Here is a 6,553-nt window from a genome sequence, read left to right on the forward strand (position 1 = left end):
TTATTACAGACTCCCATGATTTTGAATAACATTAATATTAGTAGCCCGTTTGGCAAATTCTATTAGTCATTAAAATTGTGGACTTTCCTGACACTATTCCTATAGACACCACCAATACCTGAATTTTCATTATATTCCTTAGAATGTATTGGTCATATTTTGCTCCTTTTAATATTTTACATCTAAGTGAACCAACTTTGCCTAGCCAACCTCATTTACTTTCCTGAATTCTAGAACTTAGCAAATGAGTTCATTTTCATTTGCTTCACATGTCCATGTTTTTGATCATGCTCTGTTTAACTACCAGTGAGTTTCTATTCATAACTCAGTGATTAGCTCATGTATTATCTTCCTCACTAACTGTCAAAGAAGAATTATTCACTCCATTTATAGTCTTGTACAGTTTTTTTATATGATAAGTTGGATGCAGTGCTTCCCCTGTTGCATTATAAACTCTGAGAGCAAGGACCTCATCTTATTCAGCTCTGTATTTTGAGCATCTATTACACTGCATGACACAGAGGTGAAGATACACAAGTGTTTGTTAGAAATGAATAGATGCACCTTTTGCGGCCATCACCAAAGCAGGAGCAGCCAAAATGAAGTTCAATCCCTTTGTGACTTCCGACCAAAGCAAGAACCGCAAAAGTCATTTCAAAGTACCTTCCTACATTCACAAGAAGATTATGTCTTCCACACTTTCCAAAGAGCTGAGACAAAGGTATAACGTGCGATCCATGCCATCCGAAAGAATGATGAAGTTCGGGTTGTATGAGGACACTATAAAGGTCAGAAAATTGGCAAAGCAGTCCAGGTTTACAGGAAGAAATATGTCATCTACATTGAATGGGTGCAGCGGGAAAAGGCTAATGGCTCAGCTGTCCATGTAGGCATTCACCCCAGCAAGGTGGTTATCACTAAACTAAAACTGGACAAAGACTGCAAAAAGATTCTTTTTTAAAAAAAATTATTATACTTTAAGTTCTGGGATACATGTGCAGAACGTGCAGGTTTATTACATAGGTATACATGTGCCATGGTGGTTTGCTGTACCCATCAACCCATCATCTACATTAGGTGTTTCTCCTAATGCTATCCCTCCCCTAACCACCACCCCCCTGACACGCCCCAGTGTGTGATGTTCCCCTCCCTGTGTCCCACAAAAAGATTCTTGAACAGAAAGCCAAATCTCACCAAGTAGGAAAGGAGAAGGGCAAATACAAGCCAGAAACAATTAAAAAGATGCAGGAACAAAGTAATCTTATATACAAGCTTTGATTAAAACTTGAAATAAAAAAAAAAAAGAAAGAAATGAATAGATGCTCTACCCTGAAGCCAGTTAAGAACCAGGTCTGATCTGGAAGAACACGTGGTTTGGAGACTTCTTAATGTTACCACCTTATTGAGAGGTAGTGTGAAAGATCAGGATTGTTTCCCAGGATTTATTCTGAACTTGATGCATATGCATTTCAGCTTATGCTGATCTAGGAGTCTCTGTTAGACTCCTGTCCTAGTCTGACATTGCAGTGTTTCCTTTTCCCCATGGGAATCAAGGATATAGAGTTGTGGAAGAGAATGTACCAATCAAATACAAAGACTGTAAATTCTGGCCAGCATCTGACACAAAGTGTATTCTGAATAAATATTTGACAGTTTAATTATATTCCCATAGGGTTGTCAAGCTGTCTAATAGTCCTTGATATATGACAAACAGAAGAGCAAAATAACACAGAGAGACATTTGAATGCTATCTGAGCCATACTTTCTTCCAAACTGCTACTAAATAATCAATTTTTAAAATACCAGTTTTATAAAAGAAGAGCAAGAAAATACCTTTCTCCTGTGAATCAATAATATAAATAGCATTTGTGATTTTTCAGTTCTAAACTGAGCTCAGATTCTATTGACCACTAGTAAAACACTCCTTGTAGGTAATAAACTCATTGGCTAAACTTGTAAACCAAGTTAAAGCTAAACAATTAGTTGATTACCTTCTACTCGTGTTTTACTAGTGGCCAATAGAGTCTGAATTCCATTTGGAATTTAAAAATCACAACCATTTATCCTAAAAGTGTTGTAGTTCAAAACCAATACATGTGTCCAGTGCACCAGTCACCTGACACAGAAGACATTTTGAAGCACATTTATGGAAAAACAAAGATGAGGAGAAGAAGAGAGACATTGTGAAGAGACATTGTGAAGAACAAAACTGTTCCATTGTCATTTTGTTTTCTTTTGAAATGTTGCTTTCGTTTAAATTTTATTTTAAGTTCCAGGACATATGTTCAGGACATTCAGGTTTGTTACATAGGTAAACATGTGCCATGGTGGTTTGTTGCATCTAACAACCCATCACCTAGGTATTAAGTCTTGCATGCATTAGCTATTTATCCTGATGCTCTCTCTGCCCCCGCCTGCAACCCACAGCATGCCCAAGTGTGTGCTGTTCATCTTTCTGTGTCCATGTGTTCTCATCGTTTGGCTCCCACTTAGAAGTGAGAGCATGCAGTATTTGATTTTCTGTTCCTGCATTAATAGTATAATGGCTTCTAGCTCCATCCATGTCCTTGCACAGGATATGATCTCATTCCTTTTCATGACTGCACAGTATTCCATGACTTACATGTACCACATTTTCTTTGTCCAGTCTATCATTGATGGGCATTTGGGTTGATTCCATGTCTTTGCTATTGTGAATATTGCCAGAATGAACATACGTGCATGTGTCTTTATAGTAGAATGATTTATATTCCTTTGGGTATATACCCAGTAATGAGATTGCTGGGTCAAATGGTAGTTTTGGTTCTAGGTGCAAAGAAAAAAACTTTTAATGGGAGAAAAGATAGAAACATGAAGTTGGTATCTGGAGTTGATCTATTATTGTATCAACCTACTAATGAATGAGCTTGTTTTTAGTAAACTTATTATATGTGACTTTTACTAATCCTTCCCCTGAAGCAACGAAACATCTTTCTTTACCAGGTCCAATAAGTAGCTCTCTGAGTTCAGCAGTTGACCTCATTTTAACATTCACTTAAAATTTGTATTCCTCTTTATTTTGTTCTCCTTAAATTTTACAGACTTCACTGACATGAGCCAGTAGAGATTTCATTCACAGATTTCTTTGTGTGTCCTCAGTGCAGAACGTGGAAGGAACTTGACAAGCTAACCAGGAGGTGTGTAGTCCCCCCAGACTGAGTAAAGAAGACATGACATGAACTCAGCAAGCCAATGATGGTGAGACACTTCTACTGCTTCAAGAGGGAGCTCAGAATTCAATTAGAGATGCCAGAAATAGCTTTCTACTACAACTAAAGTACTGAGTGGGAAACTACATGTCTCGGCACACGAGTGAAGGTCTTGCTATTCCTTTGCGTCATGGATAGAACAGAAAAAAAGAGAATATGGAGCAATGAAAAGGTAAATGTGAAAAAGTTTCCTCAAGGAACAATACTTAGTTTTCTACACTTGATAATGAGTGTCAAGATATATAGAAAGCAAAATTAAAAAGAAATATGAGGAATTTTCTTAAGAAGAGTTAAGAAGAAAGAGGTTAACTAAACCAAGCAAAGCATTGAGTGAGGACAAAATGTGAAACAGATTTGCTGCTGTCACTGCTACTATATACCACAGACTCTCCAAAAAGAAAAAAAAATGATATGGTTCAGTCTTTCATAATACAAACCACAGTCTTGGCAAAGGAGCAAGATATAGCAGTGCTGGGAAAACTTCAGTAATTTGCACAACTAAATCAACAGCTATGAACACATCTGCTAAACTCACAGTACATAAAACTGTCTTTTTTTTTTTATTCTGAGAAAAGCATGTCTCCAGTAGATAGAGAGAGCAACAAAATAACAACTCTCTAAATTTGATTAAAACAGTAGTAATAACATCAGCAGCTATCATGTGTTCACTTCTTGCTACCTGGAAGGTGCTATGCCAATCCCTTTATGTGTATTTTCTTATTAATCCTCAAATTCCTCTACACATCAGGCACTGTTAAATATATTTTACAGATGGAGAAATCAAGCCTCAAAAAAATTGAGCAATTTAGGTAAATTTACACAGAGTGTTAGAACCAGGCTCTGATCCCAGGTCTGCCTGATATCAAGTTTGTGCTCTTTACCATTTTGCTGTACTGCACAGGGTGACAAAGTGCTTAATGATGTAAAATCAGAAGAAACATTTGAAAGAAAGTGGCAATACTATTCTAGAATTTCTTCTGGCCAAGGAACACAATTATGAGTATGCCCTACTGTATTAGTCTGTTTTGACATTGCCAAGTAAAGACATACCTGAAACTGGGCAATTTACAAAAGAGAGAGAGGTTTAATTGACTTACAGTTCAATGTGGCTGGAGAGGCCTCACAATCACGGCAGAAGGCAAGGAGGATCAAGTCACGTCCTACATGGATGGCAGCAGGCAAAGAGAGAGAGCTTGTGCAGGGAAACTCTCCCTTAAAAAACCATCAGATCTCATGAGACTTATTCACTGTCATGAGAACAGCACAGGAAAAGCCTACTCCAATGATTTAATTATCTCCTACCAGCTCCCATCCACAACATGTGGGAGTTCAAGATAAGATTTGGGTGTGTACACAGCCAAACCATATCATCGATAACAAAGAAAAGCAAATTTGCTCTTCTTTGGAAGAGGTAGCTGGATGAAGACAGGCAAAACCACCTAATAATCATGGTTTTAACTTAAAACTGGTATTATCCTATATTGATGTCCTAACTTAAAGGTACAATGCACTGTCTACAGTAGAAATAAACATAGGTTCTAACAGCACAAGCCCATCTCAAGTAAACAGTTATGTATCCACAATTTCAAATTTCATATAACATAGTAGATATATATTGTGGGTACCTACACAGCATGCATCTTACCCCATTTTTCCCCAAGGCTTTATTGACAATCAATTTGGTTAGAATTAACCATCCCCAGTTCCAAAAATTGGCTGTAACTGGAATAAATTAATCAGATAAATTCCATTATCATTGCCTCAGTGATTCACCTATGGCAGAGCATGTGACCCAAGTGGGTGCAATCAAGATGTACTAGTCTGTTCTCACGCTACTATAAAGAAATACCTGAGACGGGGTAATTTGTAAAGAAAAGAGGTTTAACTAGCTCACAGTTTCACAGTTTTGCAGGCTGTACAGGTAGCATGTCTGTGGGGGCCTCAGGAAACTTCCAATCATGGTGGAAGGTGAAGGGGAAGCAGGCATGTCTTATGTTTCAGGAGCAGGAGGAAAAGAGAGAAGAGGGAGGTGTTACACATTTTTAAACAACCAGATCTAGTGAGAATTCACTCACGGTCATGAGAACAGCAAAGGGGAAATCTGCCCTCATGACCCAGTCATCTCTCACCAGGACCCTTCTCCAACACTGAGGATTACAATTCCACATGAGCTTTGGGTGGGGAGACAAATTCAAACTATATCACAAGGTAAAGCCAAGGATTTGTGTCTGGAGATTTGAAGGGAGAGAAGAGTTCTTTCATTTGGACAGTCCAGTGAAGGACAGTGAAATCTTGAACACTAACAGACATTTTGCTACCATAAGGGATGCCAACCTGTGATGGTTAATATTGAGTGTCAACTTGGTTGGATTGAAGGATGCAAAGTATTGTCCCTGGGTGTGTCTGTGAGGGTGTTGCCAAAGGAGACCAACATTTGAGTCAGTGGACTTGGAAACACAGAGCCACCCTCAATTTGGGTGGGCACCATCTTATAAGCTGCCAACATGGCTAGAATAAAACAGGCAGGAGAAGTTAGAAGACGCAGACTTGCTGAGTCTTCTGGTCTTCCTCTATTTCCTATGCTGGATGCTTCCTGCACTCAAACATAGGATTCCAAGTTGCTCCGCTTTTGGACTCTTGGACTTACACCAGTGGTTTGCAAGGGGATGTGGGACCTTCAGCCACAGACTGAAGGCTGCACTGTTGACTTTCCTACTTTTGAGGGTTTTGGGACTCGGACTGGCTTCCTTGCTCCTTAGCTTGCAGACGGCCTATTGTGGGACTTCACCTTGTAACTGTGGGATTCAATATTCCTTAATAAACTCCCTTTCATATAACATCTATCCTGTTAGTCCTGTCCCTCTAGAGAACCTGACTAATACACAACCCAAGGACGAAGCTGACACAAAAAGTAGGACAGTACTGGAAGAACTGCAGAACTAGTCATCTTGATCAAATCATGCCTGAATCATGCATTTCCTATTAACTCTTTTAATTCTCTATACCAACACACTGCCTTTGTTTAAACTACAAGTTAAATACAGGTTAAAATCTGTTTAATACAAGTTAAATTTAATACAAGTTAAATTTGTATTTGTTTAATACAAGTTAAAATCTTGTATTGTTTTGGTTAATCCAGTCCGATGTAACAATATAAAGTGTTAAGAAATCAAGCTTATTACCATTCTACATGTTAAGAACTCAAGTTCATATTCCATGATGCTAACTCCTCTTCCTTAGTGTTGATATTCCCACTTTAACTGTTTCTTAGGAAATAATAATCAAACACTTCCCACCACACAAAA

The 6,553-nt window shown here is 38.3% G+C and overlaps 1 pseudogene; it reads left to right on the plus strand.

The window, feature by feature from the left end:
- Nucleotides 1–599: 599 nt before the first annotated feature.
- LOC139362534 (large ribosomal subunit protein uL24-like) lies at nt 600–1,331 on the plus strand (annotated as a pseudogene).
- The last annotated feature ends 5,222 nt before the right edge of the window (nt 1,332–6,553 follow it).

This window comes from Macaca nemestrina, chromosome 4, assembly GCF_043159975.1.
Source record: "Macaca nemestrina isolate mMacNem1 chromosome 4, mMacNem.hap1, whole genome shotgun sequence".
Lineage (NCBI taxonomy): Eukaryota > Metazoa > Chordata > Mammalia > Primates > Cercopithecidae > Macaca > Macaca nemestrina.